Source organism: Euprymna scolopes, chromosome 8 (assembly GCF_053919585.1).
Source record: "Euprymna scolopes isolate OS-2025 chromosome 8, ASM5391958v1, whole genome shotgun sequence".
Taxonomy (NCBI): domain Eukaryota; kingdom Metazoa; phylum Mollusca; class Cephalopoda; order Sepiida; family Sepiolidae; genus Euprymna; species Euprymna scolopes.
In genome coordinates, this window is record NC_136489.1 from 87627688 (window position 1) to 87652687 (window position 25000).

Below are 25000 nucleotides of genomic sequence, written 5' to 3' on the forward strand. Positions count from 1 at the left end.
AGCAATTCAAAGATACTAACGAAAGCCCGTGAAACTAAATATCCGGAACGTTTCTGTTCGTGCATTTCCAACTAGCATGCACATTCGGCGTTGCCTGAGCATTGATGAAGATCACAAGTGTAATTTTATTTTACAAGGCGGTCACTCCATTATCAAGGCCCAAAGGCCACTCGAGGATAAGGGTCAATGGATGTAAGGTAGTCATTAGGACAATAGTGTAGTAATTGTTAGTCGTGGGAATTTAGTATAATTTAATCATTGAGGGTGACGGCTAAGCAAAAACTTGTTTACATTGAACTTGAGGGTAACCATATTGTAAAGCAGGCCAGCAAACAGAGTTATGCAGGCGGGCAGTTCTGCTATATATTCCCTTCTCTTTCTGATTGATTCATTCTGTTTTTCTACCTCTTTCTATCTCTCTATTATCATCTCCTTTTGTATCTCTCTACTCATATCTCAAATTTATGCGTATAGCTTATTCTCTTTCTTCATCTCTGTTTCTATTGCTCTCTCTCTCTCTCTCTCTCTCTCTCTCTCTCTTCCTATCCCTATCACACATACACACACGGACAAAATTTATCTCTCTTTTACTCCCTCTCTCATTCCCTGTTCCCTCTCTTGCCGTCCTTATATCCTGATATATATTACTATCTCTTTCTGCTTCTTTCTTTATATCCTTTCTGTGTCCCTAATCTCCACTCGATATCCCTATTTTTATCTTTGTCCCTATATGATTCTCTCTTATGTTACGAAATATGATTAAGATGGTTCGAGTAATGCTCGAAAAATTAATCGGAATCAGTAAAATCGGAACTTGTTGGGGTATCGGAATCGGTATCGGAATAGTAAAATATTATGTGTATTTTCCGATGTCAAAACATATTCTTTCCTTTGTTTGTTTGCTTTAAACTCAATTTATCATTACCAATATTTATTGGGTTTAAACTATTTTACTAGTAAGATTACATCTATAGATTACACCCTCACCACAAGTGTGTTTTTATATTTGCGAAAATATATGCATATAGTACATTTGCTTTACGGTAATCGAAAAAGTAAAAACAATAACAACAACAATAGCAAAAAAAAACAAACAAACAAAACAAACAAAACAAAACAAAAAACAAAAAACAAACAAAACAAAAACAAACAAAAAACATAAACAACAACAAAAAACAAACTCTATAGCTAACTATTTAATGATTTTAAAAAATATCAGAATCGGTCATTGTATCGGAATCAAAAACAGAACAGAATCGGCAATTGTATGGAAAATATGTATTGGAATTGTCTCATGGCTGGTTTAGACAAATATTATCTTTGAGCTAAGAACCGTTGAGTGTGAAGTCTATTCAGAATGACACCTTATACTTATCAGACAATTACCAATTTATTATCTCCATATCATTTAATGCACGATAAAAAAACACTGTTATACATACACAGTTGAAACTTGGTGGACAGGTTAAACATACGTATTATTTGTATTCATCGGACTATTGTTCTCATCTGAAGTGTGATTTTCACAACGTTTCGGTTGATGTAACCCCCGACCTTCTTCAGGTATATCGTGTCGAACTCGGGAATGTTTCTGTCAAACTTAGGAAGTTAGACGGAATTTCTAACGGAACCCTTTATTTATTTCACAGAAGTCCGCAAGGACCCGTGGCGCAGTGGTTAGAGTACTTGGAAAAATCAGTTGTAAAAGTGATATTCTCCTGAAGGTTGAAGAGCGTGGGCGACCCAAAAATACAACTACAGAAAGAAAATGAAACATGTTCATGCGAGTATTTTTTTAACGGTCCAATTCTTGTAAGCAAAAAAAAAAAAAAAAAAGGAAGAAAATGCTCGAGCTGAGATCGAAACCAAGACCTTGTTACAATAAGTCAAGTACGATAACTATTACACCAGCTTGCAAAGATCTTTAACAAGTGTTTTCTAGATGAAAACCGATAAAAAAGTTTTCCACATGTCTGAGTAGCCTATATACCAAATTTCAATCTGTAAATCAATATATATTAGCAGATGTACCCGTCGTTGACTGGGTTCCAAAAAATTAAAATACAGAGAGACCGAAGATGTTCGAGAATGGTGTCTTGTGTGCATTTGAACTCTCTCTCTCTCTCTCTCTCTCTCCCTCTCTCTCTCTCTTTCTCTCTCTCTCTCTGTCTCTGTTGCTGCCTCGATCTCTGTCTCTGTCTCTGTCTCTGTCTCTCTCCCCCTCTCCCAAATATGGGAGTGACACTGTTCCATTTACTGAACCCATTTAAAAACAGGGACGCTCCGGTTAATTTCCTGTCTTTGGAACACTCTGCAGCAAGACTGATTCAATGGGAACTACGACAGTAGCAGTATCAGAATTTTTGTAGGAATTTTTGACACCCCTAACACGAAACTGCGAATACAATATAAAAATCTCGTAATTTCTCTGTTAAAAGTGGGTTATTTATTTTCTTTATGGATTATACTTCCAAAATAAACTATTACAGTTGTTTTAAAAGTAATAAAAATATTTTTTTTTTTTAAAACAGTAATGAATTTTCCGAACTCAATATTTTTCAATTTTTAAACTCAATATTTTTAAATTTTTAAATTTTAAAAATCTATCAAAATTTTTCTATTGATTCTATTTTTACGATATTTTCAGGGTCAATGTGAAATTTTATGTTCTTTCCAATAAACCGAATATAATATTTTAGACAAACGTTTTTTTTTTAAATTCACGCCCCCCCCCCAAGTGTCACCCATTTTCAACTTTCTCTTAAAAAGTAAATAATTAATTTATGGTTAATAGTTTTATATATCACAAATTGAAGAGAAAAGGTCAATAAATAATATATTCAAATTTAAAACAAAAAAAAAAAATCGCTTTTTTAGAAATTTACCTGTAAAGTCCGAAGTTTAAAACCTTATTTTATAAGAACACATTGTTTCTTTTTGTCTTTTTTTTTTTTAATGAAACCTTGGTCCTTGCTCCTTTAATTGAAAAAAAAATTAGGGCTTGAATTACATTTTTCGAGGAGTTATAAGCTTAGAAAGATAGGGGGTCGAATAATTTACGCCTCTCATTTTGAAATGTCTATTAAAAAGTAAATAATTAATTTATGGTTAATAGTTTTATATATCACAAATTGAAGAGAAAAGGTCAATAAATAATATATTCAAATTTAAAACAAAAAAAAAAATCGCTTTTTTAGAAATTTACCTGTAAAGTCCGAAGTTTAAAACCTTTTTAAAAAAAAAACACATTGTTTTTTTTTTTTTTTTTTTTTAAATAAAACCTTGGTCCTTACTCCTTTAATTGAAAAAAAAAATTAGGGCTTGAATTACATTTTTCGAGGAGTTATAAGCTTGGAAAGATGGGGTGGAATTATTCACTATTTTCACGAAATTTCTGACACTGCTACTACGACAGGGTTGTTTTTAAATCAAATGTCAATAAATACCTGCTGGGCCATCCCCTTAAGTAAACAAAATTTGTTTTTTCATCATTTTTAATCCTTTCATATTTTGGGGAAGATAGTGTTTCGAGCTGTGAATGAAGGAGTTTAAAAAGCGACTCTTGATACAAAATGTTCTATATTGATATTTCTTTACATTGCACAATGACTGATCCTTTTTATTCTCAAGAGATGACTAATATCGATTATCGTTATTGATCAGAATCGTTTATAATCACACCAAATTATTAATCGCGTTATTTAATGAAACATCTCGATATTTGATACACAAGACACCAGATATTCTTTGGATAATTTAAACAAATGAAAAACAGTTAGTTAATACCAATGTCACGATGATGGTTTCAGTTTAATTTGTTTTCACGGCGATAATTTTTCACGGATCAAGTTAAGACCTTCCAATTAATGACTTGTCGCCGTTTCAATGTCTTCCTAAATCATACGCGTTGTCTGTATTTCAAGCCCCGATACTTCATTTGTTCTCCTTTCTTGGTTCTAATATCGTATCTAGTTAATCTTTTTTTATTTTTAACTTTTGTTTCAATTTAAACACTTCTTTTGTTTGGCTGTTCTTTAATTATTTTGTTTCAAAACTAATCAGAATAAACGTTTAAAATTACATGTAAGGTGTGTTTCCTTTAATGAGATTTTTTCAAGAATATTGTCTCTGATAAGCCCCTATTTCACGCTGAACAATCGAAGAATTGAGAAGAATGCAAATCTGGGGATTTAAACGAAGAAAGAGAATCTGATGACCTTTCATAACAGGCAAGTCGTTGGTATAAAATAGCATAGGAATAAAAAATGAAGAGACGCAAGTTTAAAAAAAAAAAAAGGATTAGAAAAATGGATGCGAATTAAGATGGAAATAAAGAAAGAAATGTTAAATACTTGTCCGCGTTTTTTTTCGTGTATAAAATGAAACCTTCGAATTCGTTATTACTAATTGTTTTCGTTTTATTGTCATTGCTATTGTTGTTGTTGTTGTTGTTATTGTTATGATGCACTTTTTCTGTTTAATTTTTACTAGTATGATCGTAGTGTTTCAAGGAGTGAAACTCCCTGTACTCTATAATAAAGACCAATGTGAATCCACGGTTAGGGATTCGAAGCCTACTATAGCGAGCCCCGTTGATGAGTCGTAGATACGGAGAAACACGTCTATGGATACAGACATGCACAAGTTTCACTTCATTGGAATGACAATATTTCATAGTTATCTGTAGTTATTAATAATTAAGATCTTATGAGGCGAAAAGTCTGTCTTTCCATTTAGGTGTTCATCTTGAATATGGGTATATTGTATTTAATAAGGACATAAAAAAAAACAAAAAACAAAAAAAAAACAGGCTTTTCGTCTGATAAGATGTTAGTTTTTATAATTATAGATCTTAACATTGTAATGCCAGTGTAACGAAGCTTGTATGTATCTGTATAAATTAATATTAATATAGGTATTTCTATTTACTATTGAGTACTATTTTATAAACCCAGGGGAAATTTTCTGAATTTTCATCCCATGAATACATTTTTAACAGTGAATATATATATATATATATATATATATATATATATATATATATATATATATATATATATATATATATATATATATATATATATATATATATAATATGTGCGTGTTTATAATTACTTAATGTATCCCCATTAAAAATCCTCAGGAAATATGTACTAATGTACAGTGTTTGCATTAACAGTGATTAATACATGATTAAAGCTAGGTAGTAAGTTATGAAATTGCCATATATATATTTTCATGACTTACTATACACACACACACACACACACACACACACACACACACACACACACACACACACACACACACACATACATATTTCTCCCAAAACCTCTAGCCTTGAGGGAGGGAATACTAAAATTTGCTGCTATAGTTTCAAATGGTTTGAAATAACAGCAAGGGGAGACTTGATTTCCAATATTTCTCATATGTTTTATCTCCTCTCTTAGGATACGATTATGAATAGTTTCGGTACCAAATAATCCTTACGCACTATCAAATTTACTTTATGTATGAAAACCAAAAAGAGGAAATATTACATATGAGAAATATTTGGAATCAGGACTTCCCTTGCTGTTATTTCAGATTATTTGAAACCATAGCAACAAGTTTTAGTTTTCCCTCTTCATCAAGGCCAGAGGTTTTGGAAAAATATAAGATATTTTGTAATTCATATGCAAAACTGGGAATACAAATTACTATGATTAAAACATTTTATGGATGTAAAAAGTGCCAAAAATAGGCGCTGGATTATGGATGATCCCCTTAATGTGCGAACGTAAGTGCAAATATCACATAGCCCAATACACAATTCAGGTCATTGGCTTTCCAACGAACCTTCATTTGTTAAATATTGATCAATGGTCGCTGAGATTTGGAATGTGGTATATCTATCTATCTATCTATCTATCTATCTATCTATCTATTAATCTCTTTCTCTCTCTGTATATATATATATATATATATATATATATATATATATATATATATATATATATAGACCCCATAATTTATACCACACCTGTTCAAACTTAAACACGTTTATCACAATAATCTGCTGTGGTTCTATATTAAAGAAAACTTGTTAAACTTTGGGACTTATTTCAAGTCTATGGAGATCAGGCGCAAACGCAGACCCCATAATTTTATTATTCCATATTTTTTCAAACTGAAATATCATTATAAAAGTATGCTTACGCAGATAGATATCGGAAACCTTTGTTAAAGTTTGTGGCATATTTTAATTCTAAGGATGCCAGGCACGAACGCAGACCCCACAAATTTTATTATACCATCCCTGTTCATGCGGAAACATACCTGTCAAATATTCTTATGCGCATCTATATCAAAAACCTTTGTAAAAGGTTTTGTTTTAGTTCTTTATTTTCATTCTTTGAGGACTATACGTGTGCGCAGACCCCACATTTTTAATGAACCACTCCTGGTCAAAATGTAACAAACATACCCATTTTTGCTCTTTGATACTTCTAACATTGTATGTGGTCAGTTTTGTGCAATAGTAAACCATACAGGAGCCTATTCGTGTACACACACACACACACACACAAACACACACACATATAAATATTAAGCTTTATTATATCTATCTATCTATCTATCTATCTATATATATATATATATATATATATATATATATATATATATATATATATAGTAATTTATAAAATATATATGGCGATTATATACTCGTAACCAAATTGGATATTGAAATACTCATATATTTGATTCTATGGGACGAAACTACATGAAAATTTGCAGGCTTTTTGAAGATTATAATACTATTCTACAGTTAAAATTTTGGTTTTCATACATAAAGTCAATTTCACAGTGTATAAGGATTATTTGATATTGGAGATATTCATAATATAATCATAACCTATTTACAAAGGAGGGGAGATATAACATGAGAAATATTTGAAACCAAGTTTCCTCTTGCTGCTATTTCAGATCATTTGAAATTATAGCAGCAAGTTTTAATCTTCCCTCCATCAAGGCCAGAGGTTTGGGAGAAAGATATATATATATATATATATATATATATATATATATATATATATATATATATATATATATATATATATACTCGTAGCCAAATTGAATATTGAAATGCTTATATATTTGGTTCTATGAGACGAAACCACATGAAAATTTGCAGGCTTTTTGAAGATTATAATACTATTCTATGGTTAAAAGTTTATGACAATTGGTTAAGAAGAATCTATATTTTTAAACCAATAAAATATGCCCAAAATTGCCTACATTTGTATACGTCCTGGAGGGCAGTTTCAGTTTTGCTGCTTCGGTTGTTTCCCCTGTGTCCTTTCCAGGCCACTAATATTACTCTAATATATAAACAAATATGATATATATATTTATTTAACACATATATGTATGTATGTATCTGTATAAACATTATGAGCGACTGACGCAGGTGAACTAGCGTTACAACGTTAACAGTCATCGACAGGGCCCCAAAATGAATCTCACACTCAGAAAATAAAGTACAAATAAAACCGCCAAAAAGATTGAGCAGAAAGATTTTTAGCCGGAAAAATGGATTGATCTACTTAAAGATATCATTTATCGTGTGCATGTATACGTGTTTTGTAAAAATGTTGCGCTCTAGATGTCTTCATCTAATTCCGAATGCTGCAAATAATGAAAGAAATGCCCTCGGTATAAATTTCCGGTCGGACTGAATAATGGCGGCGTTTCGACTCATCGGAAGTGTGTGACGATTGCTGAATCAATCACGTGACTCACTGACACGTAACGCCGGACAATATTACTAGGCACCGTTATCCATCATGCAGTTTGGCATTACGAATTAATTTCGCGAACGATGACTTGACCCGATGTTATTATTAAGCTGACCTCCAATCTGTTTAATAACTTTGAAATTCTACTGCCAATGTTTTATTAGATTGTGCTGCAAAGATTAAGAATGGACGCAAAAACAAATTCGGCAAACAATATTAATCATCGTCAATTGTTTGGAAATGAAATACCGTTCGCCTATTATTTTCACTTTCACTTTTAATTCTCTATTCATAATTTATCCAAAAGCTATGATCTAAATAAAAGTGGTTACCCGTATAAACAGCGCACTTGGCAGGATGCATTCATAATCAATGTTGCATTCCTGCACATGTTTTGCATGTACTTTTATGGAATGTGCTCTGATGAACTCATAGCACTTCGACATACACACTACCACCTTAACCCGACAAGCAACCAAATTACACCCCTTCACTGTTGAAGACGCTAAATGCCAGAAACTCTTCTACTCCCACAAGTTTCTTCCCTCGGACTGCTAGACTTTGTAATTCCATCCGTATTTCTTGCTTCCCTGAGTGTACTAACCTGCAGAGGTTTAAATGTAATATGATGTGAACAGACATCTCGCTGCTCAACTCCCCACAGTTCCCTATTAGACATGATCCCAAATAGTAACGTCTTATGTTCCAAGTAGCAGTATGCCTTGTTTGGTGTGCAAAACAATGATTAAAGAAACTTGTTCAAAGAGCAATAAATTCTGTCAATTCCTGCCATTAGTTATTAGTGAAAGGACGATTTCAATATTTTTCTCGATTTTAATACAATTACCGATTCCGTACTAAATTCCCGATTAACGAATCCGATTCTTTATAAATCTCTATATATTTACATAACAAGTTGTCATTTTTTCCCCCGATTACCGTAAAATCACATGTTAAATGTGCAGATATTTTCCCAAATGTAAAAATACACTTGTGGGGAATTATCTATAGATTTTAGTTTAGTTAGTTTAAATTCAATAAATATTTATTATTTCATCATTATTACAAGCAATGGAAGGTTTTGTTTTAAACAAAATCAAATAATAATAATAATAATAATAATAATAATAATAATAATAATAATAATAATAATAATAATAATAAAAACAATGAAAAGAATCGTCTTGTCATCGGAAAATAGGCACAAATTTTTCTGATTCCGATACCCCGAAATGTTCCAAACTTCCGATTCCCGATTCCGATTCCAATTAATCCTCCCAATACTACTATCTATAGCTTAAAGGTAACTGGTGTGTAGTTATTTTACATCTCATGCTCGTGTGCTAGAAAATAAGTTTGGCACAAGAACACCTCACTGAGTGTCATATCACAATTCGAAAAAGTTTCCTCTCCATCAATTTATCTTGGCAATACATTATCAACGCTGTCAGTCTATCCTTCCAGCTGAAGTGTCCAGTGGCGCCTCACAGTTAAAAGATAAATAGTTTATGAAATATATTCGCGACTTATTATGGAAGGTATTTTATGCGTCAAGTAGACGTCCCAGTTTCACTGGATAAGTTATTCCACACACCCCAACCCAACTACGGTTTTGTGTTGAAGGAGGAACTCCTGTCATTTGTAGCTAGAGTTCAAATAGGGTCTTTGAAATTAGACGTCGCAACGTAAGGAATTCTTCCTCATCAAGCATCGTACTTGCCACATAACAATAAACGATGATACATTAAGCGTCAAAAAAGAAATGAAAATAGTAAAAAAGGAAAAAAAAAAAAAAAAACGGTATTCTTTTTGCCCCAGTGAAGCGGCCGTATATGAAGTTCGACCCTGGTGGCATATTTGTCATCGTAGAAAAATGGATAACCTGCCCACATTCCGAGAACGGGCTGCTTGATCGATCAAGGCGTATGATCGAAAGCGTGTATTTATAACCCGAAAAAGTGTACAAGAAACAAAAACATAATAAATAAATGTTACCAAAAGCAAGATAACTTTCTAGACGACCTACATTGATATATTTCTTTCTTTTTAAATTTAGTTTAAAGAGATTTTAAACTGCAAGTAGTGCCGACCTTTAATTAGAACGATGGCATGATGGCCGACAAGAGACGGTCGTTTGGGAGTCTCGATAACCGCTCAAAACTCGAAAATCAAACAAAGTATTGATGGAAATCAACACAATAAGTGTTACGATAGCATATATATATATATATATATATATATATATATATATATATATATATAATTATTTCCACAATCAAACAACGCGCAGCTCACAAAAACTATGAAAACCACAAACAGGAATCCGTAGACTTAAGTTTTGTGCTCATTTATGATTATCATTGGAACCTATCCGAACTTGGGAATCGAAACTTTAGTCACGCATGTGAGGCGAATACTGCATAGAAAAAAAAATCTATTGTGAACAACGAATTTAAAATTAGATTTACGTCTTTCTTAGCCCCGTAAACGTATGCTAGGATAGAAACGAAGGTAATTTGCGTAGTTTGTTATTATCTTTATATAAATGTCGTGAATACTGAAACATTAATTCTTCTCTCGATAATTGTTCAGTTAACTATGCTATATTATAGCTTTCTTGTGGTATCTTTTTCTTGCCGGATTCAAAGACAAGAATTGACCAAATCTGGTGGAATATCCAGCTTAGTGCTGTTATATCTGAGACAACATCATATGACGAAAGTGTACAATTCCTTATATACGCCATAATCACGTTGACACACCGGTTCTCGCCAGATCACCGAAGTTAAGCAACGTTGAGCCTAGCTAGTACCAGATGGGTGACCGTTTGGGAATTTTAGGCGCTGTATGTGCTTTCCGCTCATCTCGACACAGTTTCCAGTCGTCTTGTACCTCAAATTGCCATTGGTATGTAAAAATATTGACTCAGGAGACTCCCGCCCGCCCCCCCCCCCCTGCGGGGCTGGACACCAAAGTTCAAGCAAAGACCATATGTGGGGGAAACCCCACATATAAGACCTTGGTCAATGTAGGGGCAACCCTTCATATCAATTGTCACCATTCAGCTCCCCTACTCCCCGGGGAGTTGGTCCCCATTTCCTCTTCACTCCTCACATTAAAAATCGGCCTTGTGCCTAATTTTCTCGGTGGGGGAGCAAATAAATACCGACTCAGGAGAGGCGTGGTTGGAGACTGCGCAACTCTTTCCACACAAATTTCATGCGCAGGCACTCCTTACAGTGGGTATCCATAATCTATCAAGAATGAAGAAAGCCACTATTCCTTGTATAAGCTAGTATGTAGCCATCATAAAGAGGATGATATTTCGGAATTCTATGTTATTTTAATATTATGTTAGAGAGTATCATCATGCAAGATTTTCTGACAAACTCTTGGCCGACCGAAGACACTCAAGGATGATGATTCGTAGTATTCGGAATTTTCAAAGTACTGTTCTCATCTTGTCATTTTCACAACGTTTCGGTCGAAGGTTACATGGTGTAACATGGTCTTCAGGTGTATCTTGTCAAACTCACGAATTTTGATGGAATTTCGAACGGAACCATTTATTTACTTCACGAGAACAGCATACTCTCGTTCCGTCAGCCATGACTGAATAGAGGTTCAAAGTAATTCGCAATTGCATGTTTTCGGTCGCCACGCTGAGAATTGAACTTTCAACCTTCAGGACAATATCACTTTTACAACTGATTTTTCCAATTACTCTAACTGCCGTACCACGTGTCCAAATAAAATGATAACCTAAATAACCAATCCTCATCTAAACATTCAGAAACTCACACATGGTTTCTAGTAGACATTCAAATTCTCTCTATTAGTCATTGACATTTTGTATGTGCTTGCTTTAATCATTGAGTCCGTGTCAACTAAGACAAATCAATAACTTGTTTCTTTATAAACATTTTCTTCATTACTTAAAAGGATGCTGCTTTTATTATAATTTTTTTTTACCCACGCAATTATCGATTGGTCTATGCGTGTCCCTTTCTATTATTTACCCGACTCTTGCATTATTCATACGCATATTTGCTCATTACCGTGTCCATAGCTTTCCGCCTCAAACACGCGCAATCATGCCAAGTGGATTTGTTCAGTAATTGTATTAGGTGTAAGGCGGAAACTATAGCCTGAATTCAAATTTTCCTAAAAAAGTTCAGTACATTTTGTTAAATCTCATGCGTAAACGCGTCTTTGCGCTTATTTCTTGTTTACAGAAAGCAGACTGGATTCACCGATATTAATAAATAAATAAATAAATAACAGTATTACTTGTCTCAGGATCGATTCATAATATCGATTTATTTTGATCCCTTTAATAAATTTAAGCATAGCTAAATAACTATTTCATCCCTTTCCATTCGCTGTCTTAATTTCTAATAGAATATCTGTCAGTTGTTGTTTACAGAAGGACTTTGTTTTCTTTCCTTTAGCAAAGTTTTTGTTAAAGATAGAAAATTACTTTAGGGTTTATGTGATGATTCGCCCATATAAAATGATGATTAAATAAGAAATATGGAAGATAGTTCAAACCGTGTGAAAATAGTCTGTTATAGGGGAAACCCGCTACAATTTTGCGATATTAAAGAGTCTAAGATTGATTAACTCCGTTCACGGATTTTGATTGGTAAGACTGCCATCGCATAAAATCATTTCCTTGCTACAATGTAAAAAAAAGAAAAAGACTTCCCTTATTGCATTATGAGCCTAGCGTCATGATGAATTCCATGTTATTCATCGTGTTGCCGAGAATATATATTCCAGAATTCCGGTTCATTAGGTTAGGTTTTTATTTTAACGGAAAGCACACACACAAAACGCATATAAACCACCTAGAGTTTAACATTTACTAAAATAAATAATAAAGACAGTAAATGACCAAGTTCTCTCTCTCTCTCTCTCTCTCTCTCTCTCTCTCTCTGATCCACGTGTTACAATGGGGAAAGCTACTTTTAATACATCTAAAACCAAGCTCCTATCTTTACATCATAATCGCTCTGATCCTCATTTAGCATCAATTGAAATGAATGGTTCCCGCCTGGGGAGGCTCCATGTTTTGACAAGCGTCTGGGCTTGACTGTTACTTCTGATCTAAAATGGAACACATAACATCAAATTTGTTGCCAAGGCCGCTGGAAAAATGGTAGGATCCTTCTACCACTCCAGTAGATATCTCACTCCTGATGCAATTCTCTACCTATATAAAAGCCAGGTACGGCCAATGATGGAGTACTGTTGCCACATCTGGGCAGGAGCTACTAGAAGCAACTTATCCTACCTTGACAGAGTTCAAAATAGACTTCATTGCTTAGTGGGAGATATCCTTTTCTCTTTCCTGCAACCTCTTTCCCACAGAAGAGACGTTGCGAGCCTGTCTCTGCTTTATCGTTATTTTCATGGCAAGTGCTCGTCTAAGCTTCAATCCATAGTCACCTCTCGCCAAACTTTCACGAAAAACACTCGTCTAACCAAAATCACTATCAATAATTCCCCACACTCTTTATCTGTGCCTAAACCTAAACATAAATCCCATGAACAAAGCTTCTTTCTTAGAACTGCACGCCTGTGGAACTCTCTTCCGTTTGCCTGCTTTCTAGCTGACTACAATTTGACTGTCTTCAAGTCCAATGTAAACAAGTTCTTGATCGAACCCTCCCCATTAATCCTTATTCTCGAGTGGTGACTCCCTTGTAAAAAAAAAAAAAAAAAAATAATAATAAATAAATAATAATAATAATGATGTTACTGTATTGTCTAAATTATGTATTCCGAAACTCATAATGGTTCGTTAGTTTCCGTAAACTATCGTACACACACAAAACACAGGCAAACACATACACACGCACACACATACGCATATGCATATACAAGCACAATTTGTTTATTTATTGTACTGAATGCTGACTAGCCACAAAGGAGCTGAAAAATCTCAGTTTCATGGAAATGAAGTTGCTTTGTTGAGTATTAGGCAAATCTTCCAGTCGACCACATCACAAATGACAGCAATCGTTGGCAATATGTAGTGGCATAAATCGCCAACAAGCTCCGTAAATCTCGACTGAGATGGTCCAATCATGTCTTATGAGCCAACGACAGCCTTGCCAAGGTGGCATACAAGCTGCCAGTTATTGGCCGGCAGCCAAGATGACGGCGAAAACGATACGCTTCAGCAGTACTTTAAAATCGTCAGTGTGCACCGTGATTAGACGCACGACTGAAGCGTACGTAGGGACAAAATGACATCTGCGGACCCTACGATATGATGCAGGACGACGGAAGGAAGAAAGAAGAGGAAGAAGAAGAAGAAGAAGAAGAAGAAGATATATAAGCTCAATAGATGTTAATTTTGACTTTTAAACATTGAAGTCTCATTTTACTACTATTAGTACTTATATATATATATATATATATATATATATATATATATATATATATATATATATATGTGTGTGTGTGTGTGTGTGTGTGTGTGTAATTTATTTGTTTTTGTTTTTGCGATACGTTTTTAATTAATTCAATTATTTATACGAAAGTGCATTTTTACCTAAATGCGAGTTGGGAATAATTTTCCCTTTTACTAATTTGGTACTCCCAAATAGGGAGGGGTATATATATATATATATATATATATATATATATATATATATATATATATATATATATATATATATATATATATATATATATATATATCGTTTTTAAAATATAATTATCCACTGACACGTTTTTCGTCGTCTACGAATCATCAGAATGGCTGAATTCAGCGAGACTCGAAATCAGAATCCCATGGAAAGAAGGCTAAACTTCTACCATTGGGCCATCTCGCACGACTGCTTGGATATATTGCGATTTACGTAGATGTTATTTATTTGTTTTTGTTTTTTGCGATACTTTTTGAATGAATTCAATTATTCATACGAAAGTGCATTTTTACCTAAATGCGAGTTGAGAATAATTTTCTTTTACCAATCTGGTATCCCCAAATGAGTAGCAGCATATATATTATTTTTAAAATATAATTATACAATGTCATGTGTTTCGTCGTCTACGAATCATCAGCGTGGATGAATCTTGCGAAATCCGAACTCGGGCCCCCTTGGAAAGAAGACACTCTGATGAGTCTTGGACGACAAAACACGTGTCAGTGAATGATTATATGTTAAAAACAGACACCTCTTTTTTTAAATTTATTTTTTACAATTTTTAATTTTGTTAAACACCTGTTCTTTTGAAATTGTTATAATATTAACTTTGAAAAATTGTATTCCTTATGAAATATTAATTTTATTGGATAAATGTATATTTTCTTAAAATTGAATTTGAATAATAGTTTTAATTTTTACTAATTAAAAAAATACATTGTTCTTTTTACAGAGCGTCCTTTACAGGTGAGAGCTTCGTACTAAAATAGAGACACAGTAGACAGGAGCAATACTATCTGCATAGTTACATCGATACTAACAAATAAGGAACCTCAGGCGAAATATAATATTCCTGAGGATGACGTGCATATAACTGCTACCCACTGCAGAAGTATTTGACATGAGCTTAATTTAACTTATGTGTCTGGGGGTGGGGAGATGTCAAACATCCCAGTGGAGACACCCTTGAAAAGAAATAAAGAGCGTCAAGTGATCGACAATAAACCAACTCTCTTTTGCAAAAAAAGAAGATAATGCGCGGGAGGATAATTTTAACTGAATCGAACCTTATTCAGAAGTAGAGGGTTGTAGTCATTAAAGTTCATAGGTTACTAGAATGAGCTTAGGATTACCTTGACTTGTATGAAGTCAACCAGGGTAGCCTACCGTGATTGAACGGGTATTATACTTTGATCCGAAATCTAAATACCCGAACTGGTTTGAGCTCCTGGCGCTGGCACTATTCTTTGTGTGTAGGGATAATAACATACGACATATTGTTATAATTAGTTTGGACGATTAATCGGAATCAAGAATCGGACAAATAGGATTTTTGGGGAGCTTTAATAGGCATCGTAATTAGCAAAATTTATTTTCCGATGCCAAAAACGATGTTTTAATTTAATTAATTTTTTTTAAAATTAAATTTTCCATTGCTAGTACTAATGATAGAATTTTAGATATTTATTATCATAAATTACCAGTAAACTATAATTTATAGATTCACCCTACACGCACAAGTGTATTTTTACTTTTTGCGAAAATATATACACACATTTCATGGGGTAATCAAAAAATAAATAAACAAAATAATAAAAAAAAAAAAAACAGGCAGAAGCAGCAAAAACAAAACAAACCAAAAAAAAAACCAAAAAAAAAAACAGCAACTCTATAACTAAATATTTAGAGATGTTAAAAGAATCGGAACCGGGAATTGTATCGGAATCGAAGGAAAAATATTAAAATCGTCCCAACACTATGTATTATGCGTTATTACACTCGTCCCCACCTGTTTCTAATTCTACGGTTGTAAATGCTGCTATCGTGACTTGCTCGGTTGTTGTTGCAGTGGTCCCCATCCTATCCCACACCGATCTTTCTCACAGAGCATCCAGTCAGCGGAAGAAGCTGGCTGGATCAATACATTTATTTCCATGGCCACCAACAACCGTCTTCGCATTCTTAACATGTAGGACAGTATCAGCTTCCCTCTCTCGCCTTGTTATTCGCAGTTTTATGAAAGGCGACGCGCGAAAATGCAATAAAAAAGATTTTTTTAAATAGCAACCTCAGCAGTTTTATAAAATTTGGAAACATTTTTTCATCTTCTGAAACATATTTGATAGAATACTTAATCAGGAGTGTGTAAACGGTTTAATGGATAAAACGACCGACTGTGGAATCATCTATGCCAAGTTTAATATCAGGTCAATAATATTGTGCTCTTTTACGTTAAATTGCGTTAGAGAAAGTATGCACCCACACTCCTCTCGCTATCCATAAATCGGTGTAACAGATTGTAATTAATCCTTAGTTATAAATATTGTTTGCGTTAAACCAGCGCATTTACGTGACAACATTATTACGTACTTACGTGTCACGACGAAATCAGTATAACTTAAAAATAGAATTTATCAAATTATCGAGTTTTATTGTTTATTATAGAGGGGAAATTTTGTGTGAGCAATTCAGCAGCACAAACAAGGGAGATAGCCTTTAATTTAAATTTACTTAAACCAAGAGTACGCCATCTTTGAAGATGATATTTGGGATCGTAATTGTGGCTGCTTTTTTATTTATTTATTTAAAATGGTTCTAGCACATAATCTACTGGATTTTTATTTTTTTTTATTTTTTGGAATTTATACTAATTCCGCCATGACACGTAACTATATAATAACGTTTTCACGTGAAATGTGTTGGTTTAAAAAGTAACTAACGTAATATGTGTTTAAGCATTACATGATCTAACAGACGATGATATGCCGTATAAAACAAATCAAAGTAAAACGTATTTTTCATATTTATACAATAATCCGTTGTTGAAATAACGGCATTTTTCTATATGGGAAAATATTTTTTTACATAGGTTTCACCACTTATTAAGGTCAAAATGCCACTGGAGTAACCACTAATAGTTAGTGGTGGAAATGGATTATTTAGGGAATCGACTCAACAAGAACTTATTTACATTGGACTTAAAGACGACCACAGTGTAGTCAGTTGAAAAGCAGGCTTGCAGAACAGAGTTATACATGAGAGCAGTTCTAGGAAAGACGCTTTGTTCATGGAATTTGCGTTTAGATTTCGGCACGGATAGAGATTGGGGAAACTGTTGATTGTCGTTGTAGCTAGACGACTTTTTTTTTGTTTTTTTTTGTAAAAGTTTGACAAAGGGGGGGACCACAGATTGGAGCCCAGACAAGCACCCGCCATGAGAATAATGATAAATTACACGAAAAATATTTTTTGAGGGTGAAAATATAATTTTGATTAAAATTCTATTTCATGAACAATTTTATTTGCTTATTTTCGGAATAATTACAGGAAGTATTTTTCCAAGAGAAAATTTAAAGCATGTTAAAAATATTGTCAACTTTTTTTATTTCGATTTCAAATTTATTTTTAATAATTCTTTTCGTATATAATAAATTGTCTTGTGTTACGGATTAACATTACTTTATAATCTTTCATATGCAAACATATTAGAACTGACCAAAATAATCTGGGCCTATTCGTTAAAACATGCAACTTTTCTCATTAATTTAATATCAATATCGAAAAATTTCTGATGTATTTTACGACATGCTTCCATGTGGGAACGTCGCTAGAAAAAATGTTAAGGAAAAAGATTTACTGATTCATTCTCTGGTTCCAATCAAGTTGAACCGATATTGTATTTCATATATAAAAAGGGGCTCCCCGAGAGACAATGGATACTCCCTGTAAGGGTGCTTGTGTGGAGAGTCTATAGCGTAGCAAGAGCTGTGAACCTTTTCAGTGCCAGCATTGCCGAGGTATAGTTGCAAGAAGAATTCCAGGACGTTTCAAAACACTACCCGTATAAGAAGGTAAATGTTATAGTTTTTATTTTTTTTGTTTTTCTTTCATCTAAATTAGTTGCACTACGAAGGCTTGAGAGTCTAGTTTATCCTACCATATAATTCGTGGCTGGAAGATTGATATTTAGATTCATACCTTTTCCAATAGTATTAGCATATTTCCTACAGATTTGCGACATCCGCCTAAATTACCTAAGTTCAATCAACTATAACATATTTAGCGTTTGTAATTTACACACTCGCTTCCTTGTTACTATCAGGAGCAGCTGCTCCTCCAGTTACCAAGCAGGCGGCTTTCCGCGATTATTATTCGCCTTTCTTCTGTTTTCGTCTTCTTTTCATTTGATCTTTACAGCGGTCTCTACTGTAGACGGACGCTTTGGCTAAAAGATGAAATGATGAAATTCATTTTTTGTAATATTTTTTTTATATTAAGGATTCATCAATTATCAAGGTACAAAACCAATCGAGGATAAGGGTTAATGAGTGTTAGGTGGACTCTGAGACAACACCGTCATGATTAATAATGGTGGTGATTGGTAACCATGGTGATTATTAATAATGATGGTGATTGGTAATGATAGTGATGATTGGTAATGATGGTGGTGATTAGTAAATGATGACGATTGATAATGATGGTGATGATTAGTAATGGTGGTGATGATTAGTAATGATGGTGATGATTAGTAATGATGGTGATGATTGGTAATGATGGTGATGATTAGTAATGATAGTGATGATTGGTAATGATGGTGGTGATTAGTAAATGATGACGATTGATAATGATGGTGATGATTAGTAATGGTGGTGATGATTAGTTATGGTGGTGATGATTAGTTATGGTGGTGATGATTGGGCAGAATTTATTTATATAAGCGAGCGGCTCAATAAAAATTTATTTACATTGGACTTAAAAACGACCATGTTAGCTGGGAATCAGTTCTGCGGTACTGTGTTTCACTGACGGGCAGTTCTAGAGAAAGAAGCTTTGATCATGACAGTTTTGTTTAGTTTAAGGTAGGCAGATAGAGAGAGAGAGAGAGAGAGAGAGAGAGAGAGAGAGAAAGAGAAGGAGAGAGAGAACTATTGACTATGGTTGTAGTTGACGAGGCTTTGTTGTGAATCCTTTACAGGGAGCTATAGATTGAAGCTTTGTCGAGCACCTGCCATAAAAATATCGATAGAGTAGAAAAAGACTAGCAACACAGTTCTTTTGTAAGAAAGAATAGTGAGGAGGAGAAAGGGGCACTGTCCATTGGATTTCAAAGTCGCTTTTGTAGTTTATCAAAGCAGAGAAGAGTGCTTTGAGTGATTCATCTTCAGATCTGTAGCAGTATTCTTCGCTACATATCAAGGTTAATGGTCATTCAAGGATAGGGGTTAAAGAGACGGGGAAAATATCAGCCGAAAGACGAGGAAGACTGCAACCGAGACTATGATTGATCAATTGGATGAACTACGTTTGATCACTTTTGGAATTTGTTAACATTGGATTTGAAGATGAGCAAGTTGCAATCAGAAGAAAACAGCTCAATGGTAATGTTCCACGGGTGGGAAGCCCTTACTAAAGAGCTCTGTTCATTGAAATTCCTGCCTGCAGCATCTTCCATGGCAGCAACAACGACAGCAGAAAGAAGCTAACAACGCTTCGTCTATGAGAAAGGATAAGAAAGAAAAGGAATCATCCAAATAAGATTTTGAAGTCGGACAAGTACTCTGTCAAAGCACGAATGAATGCTCTTTGAAACACATACTTTAATGTGTCAGTAGTATTCCAGACAGACAGACAGACATATATACAGACAGACAGACAGACAGACAGAAAGACAGAAGGAGATAGATAGACAGATAGAGAATTTGAGATGTAACATTAAAAAAAACATCGGTTAGATTCCACAGGATATGATTAATAAACTCCCAACTTCGCCGATGACGTCACATAGCTCACACTTCCATTATTTTTCTGTTCATTGATCTCTGACCTCCTCGACAGCTAGTTTCTAAACTATATTTCTTGATGGACCCAAAGTCCATGCCAATATATTACAGTATCGTTGGTTGCATAATTTCTTTTTCATTTTTCTTTAGTTATTTTCTTCTTTTTCTGTTTCTCGTTGCTTATGCTATCGTTGTTGTTGCTGTCAATCGAATTGGACTTCCGCATCAATAATTTCGTATCTCAAGGTTGTATACTATGCACAGAGTCCTCCACGTTGACTGGAGTCATTCGTTAACCTAAAGGATTGCGAATTTTACCCCCGACACCGAGAACAGCATGCTCGGCGTTTGCATGTGAAGTTGGAAGAGGTTTGATTCAGAATTTACAATAGAATAACGGAGGATCAACGTTGCCACTTTCACTCTATTTATTTGCGGTTCCGTACCTGGCAGGTTCTTGCTTGCCACAAGCAGAAGCAGAGACCATCAGGCAACGGATCCTCATACTGACACCTCATAGATTTTCACCAGAGTCCTGTTAGCTGGGTTGTGGCCCTAAAATATTTAAGGCCAAACCTTCCATGGAGTTTCGGATGAAAAAACATTGCCTTCTACATGTTTTAAACCGATCAATTTGCGGCCTGAGTTTGTTTCCTTTCAAAAGCGTTATATGTTTCTTATGCGTAAAATAACGAAAAAAAAAATGATTTTAAAATGTTACATCACAATAGCCTATTAGGTCGAATTCTGTTTGTTAATATCTTTGAAGCAAATAAATTCAAATTTTAAAGATAAAAAAACGCACATAATTTTGGCTTAAAAAATCATTTAATAATCAAATGCGTGACAATATAAAAAAGTACTTCTTCGTTATAACTTTTATTGTTTTTTTTTTTTTTTTAAATCTAATCCGAATGTCGTGATGTGCAGGCATATGTGTTAGCTAATATACTAAGCATCTCCGTAGCTAAATGCTTTTATTCTCAGACTCTAACCCGAACAGGGTTTTGTAAGTACTCAGCGGCTGCTTATATTGTCTCTGAAGCGGTCTAACTGGAAACTCGCTAAACTTGTAAAATTAAACTCCCAGACATAAACGGTCACTTAAAAATTTCTTATTGCTCTCGAACAATCTAAATGGTCTAAGTAATTCGACAACCAGGAAGTTCAATTAGTGTAATAATACTATTCATTGGCACACCGATTAAACAACGCTGAGTGTGGTTATTACTTTAAAGGATTGTAACAGAGAGCGGATACGCGTATGGCGGATGCAAATACTGAGCCGTGTGTTAAATAACGTCACGACAAGGAAAAAGAAAAAGACTATGAAAAGGAAAGAGAGCACGTTAGAGATGTGGGTGACGTCACGGTCGTAATAAGAAGTCACACGTGGCGGGAGAATGAGAAAATAAATGTCGTTGTTATGAAAAAATGAGTTCGAGTTATTCTTTGTCTTGGTCGCCTTTGACTGTATCCAACGTGTGGGTTCCATGTGTAAATATGTGTGTAACGTTACATGATGTTTAAAGCAACAATTATTCAACCTGATAAATAATGCATCCAGTCATTGAAGTGTATATGATAACGAAATTAATTCTGCACAATGTTCTCCTCTTGATTATTATAAGTTTGAAATGGTAGTATATGGCATAATCACGTTGACACACTGATTCGTGTTAGATCACCGAAGTTACGCAACGTTGATCCTGGTTAGTACCAGATGGATGACCATTTGGGAATACCAGGCGCTGTATGTAAGAGGACGTCGACACAATCTTGTACGAACTGCAAAACCCTAACATCGTCACCCCCCCCCCCGAATTGGGATATACATGCAACTCGGGAATGCTTGTGAATTTGATATTCCCTTAAAACTTCCTCTTTCATAAGTGGTGTTGCTTTTTTTCTTTAAATTGTGGTTGGATTAATTTGGTTGTTATGAGGATTAATTAGTTCGAGCGATGGAAGTGTTTAGGTTTAAAATAAATAATCAATCAAGTGAATAGTTATGCCAATCACATTAAAATAAATACTCAATTAAGTTAGATGTTATGACTATCTTGCTTTGATCTTGGGATTAGCTATCTGAAGATTATGCTTCTGTTAATTGCCGGTGATAGTGTACATACTTTTGACGGAAAGCAAATATTGTACACCAAATACCACGTAACTTAATGAAGTAGTTTTATTTTTATAAAGAAAATTATTTTTTAAGAATTTGAGTTTTTCAATCACAACCTCCGCGTGTTTCTAAAATCTCACAAAAGTCTGAACTATTTGTAATTATATCCATTATCTTACAAAATGACATCGAGAGATCGTCGTTTAGCCATAGCATTTTCTTGTTTATTTTCAAATAAAACTATTTGATTAAGTTACGTGCTTTTTGTTTTATGATATTTTCTTTATGTCATGGCTACGTACACCATAGAGATTTTTCTTTTGATTGGTATTTTTGTTTTTTTCATGAGGGAGGGGGTTATGCACTGAAAAATGACCTCAGTTTAGAAGGATGCCTCGGTGTTTAACCTAGGAGGGACGGGATACTACACTTTCATCCTAACCTGAAGGTCAGATAAACACATTTACATCGTTTTAAAATGTCTTATTCCTTCCGGTTCTTAGTATAATCTTAAAGTGCATTTTAGTGGCGAGTCCCAAATCTAAGAGCATTCGAGAAGTGTACAGATATCCCCCAATTACCATTTCTCCTGGGTCTATTCTGACCCAATATGATAGTATCTGTTAGTGTCTCATCTATGATTTAAATGGAATTTTCCCGCGCAGGATATTGGACTGCCTCACGTACTCTTAAACAAAATGTTCGCTTCTAATCCACCAATCATATCGATATCAGTCTTATGCGTAAGACAATATAATGCGATAGAAAAAGGTTGTAAAGACAGCAAAAATGAGTTCCTCTTAAGTTTATTTAAAAATTTTATTAAATGAGAAAGGTTTTGGAATTAAAATCAGTGTCTAATTATATATTAATAAGGAGAAGAAAAAAAAACGTTTAAATCAGTTTATCGTCAAAAACATAAAATATCGACATTTCGCATATGAAAATCAGGATCGGAAACCATGAGTACTGAAGCGAACCAACATCTTGTGCTTTATTATTAAAATTATTTATTTACACAATTTCATTTTTTCACAACTTGTATTATCTCAATAAAAACAATAAAATAATTAAAGTATGTATATAAAATAATTATATAATATTTTATTTTTATATTAATGTATATCTGTTAATTTAGAAGATTTTTTTTAGGAATAATTTCTTTAAAAAAAACAATTTGCATTTTTAACACTTCTGGTGTCATGTAAGCTATAAATAAATTTATAAATAATCATAAAATAGCCATTGTTAGATACTATTCTGGGAATTGCTTTTTTGTATACTGAAAGTACTTGTTTCGTTTCAGTAACTCCGTTCCGTTTTTACTTAAGGCAGCACTTCTGGTCTGTTAGACTTGATACTTGTAAACATTTGATTCAATTATTGTAGCATATTTACACATTTCAAACGTGTTTTTACCAATTACTTCCACAATAATAAATAACATTTTTACTCGAAATAGTTCCTCATTTAATGATATGTATGAATGTAGATACACGCAGGCACACACACACACACACACACACACACACACACACACACACACACACACACACACACACACACGCACACACGCACACACACACACACGCACGCACGCACGCACGCACGCACGCGCGCGCGCATGCATATATATATACTAGCATGGGGGCCCAGCGTTGCCCGGGTGTTTGGAGGTGTGTGTTGAGCAAAAAAAAAAAAAAAAAGTGGTAATAGGAAGGCAGGCTCGAACCCGTATTGCGAAAGAGGAAAAGAACGGGGGGAAAAACGTGACATCTTTGCTGTTACGACCACCGCCAAACCGGAAGTGACGTAGGTTTAAATTAAGGCTAGGCAATCGAAAAGAGGGGATGGCTTTCGAAAATATCGGTGAAAAAAGCGACCCCTCCCTGTAGAAAAGTGCCCAGTTGAGAGTGAAGAAATTAATGTTTTTAGCCAATTTTTCGGTATTTGTAATCTGAAATGTCGAACTTCAAAACGATACTGATCTAGTAAAAATCCCGTCGCCTCTGTCGAAAGTTTTAGGCAGACATGCAAACATAATACCTGCATTTATATATTGGTAGCTCAAATTTTCGACACAAACCGATTAAAAACCTTGTCCTATTTCTGAATACCCTTTATGTAAAATTTCAAATGTTTAGACCAGAAATTGTCTAAGTAATTTTTTTTAACTTTGACTCCTATTATGATCCCTTAACATTTATTGTTTTGGGCTCAAATCACGTTATTAAGTTAAACCCATGTCCAAGGAACCTATATCTAAAAGTTCAAGTGTTTAGACCCAAAATTGACGGAGGAGTTTGGTAGAGCTCTCAAAGGTTAAACCGTTGAACTTTGACCCCTTAACAGCCAAAATTTCTGGCCGAAAACGGATTACAAATATTTTTCCAAATTTCAGTACCCTGTATATCAAATTTCGAGTCTGTAGACTGAAAATTGACAGAGTTATTGTGTCAGGAAATGTACACAGACAGATAGACAGACAGATACTTATGTTGCAATCATGAAAGGAATTTTTTTTGTTATTATTATATATCATATTATTATTATATATGTCCTGATTAAAAGTAAAACACGCTTTCTTTTTTTTCGATTATAATAGAAAAAGGAGAGGAAAGAGAGAGAGAGAGAGAGAGAGAGAGAGAGAGAGAG

General features: G+C 34.1%; 1 protein-coding gene and 1 pseudogene across 1 annotated transcript in view; both read left to right on the forward strand.

Moving 5' to 3' along the window:
* Positions 1 to 25000, forward strand: part of LOC145283626 (sodium- and chloride-dependent GABA transporter 1-like) — a 279964-nt gene that overhangs the window by 37646 nt on the left and 217318 nt on the right. The gene's annotated exons all lie outside the window — the stretch shown is intronic.
* On the forward strand, positions 10517 to 10633 carry LOC145284361 (5S ribosomal RNA; annotated as a pseudogene).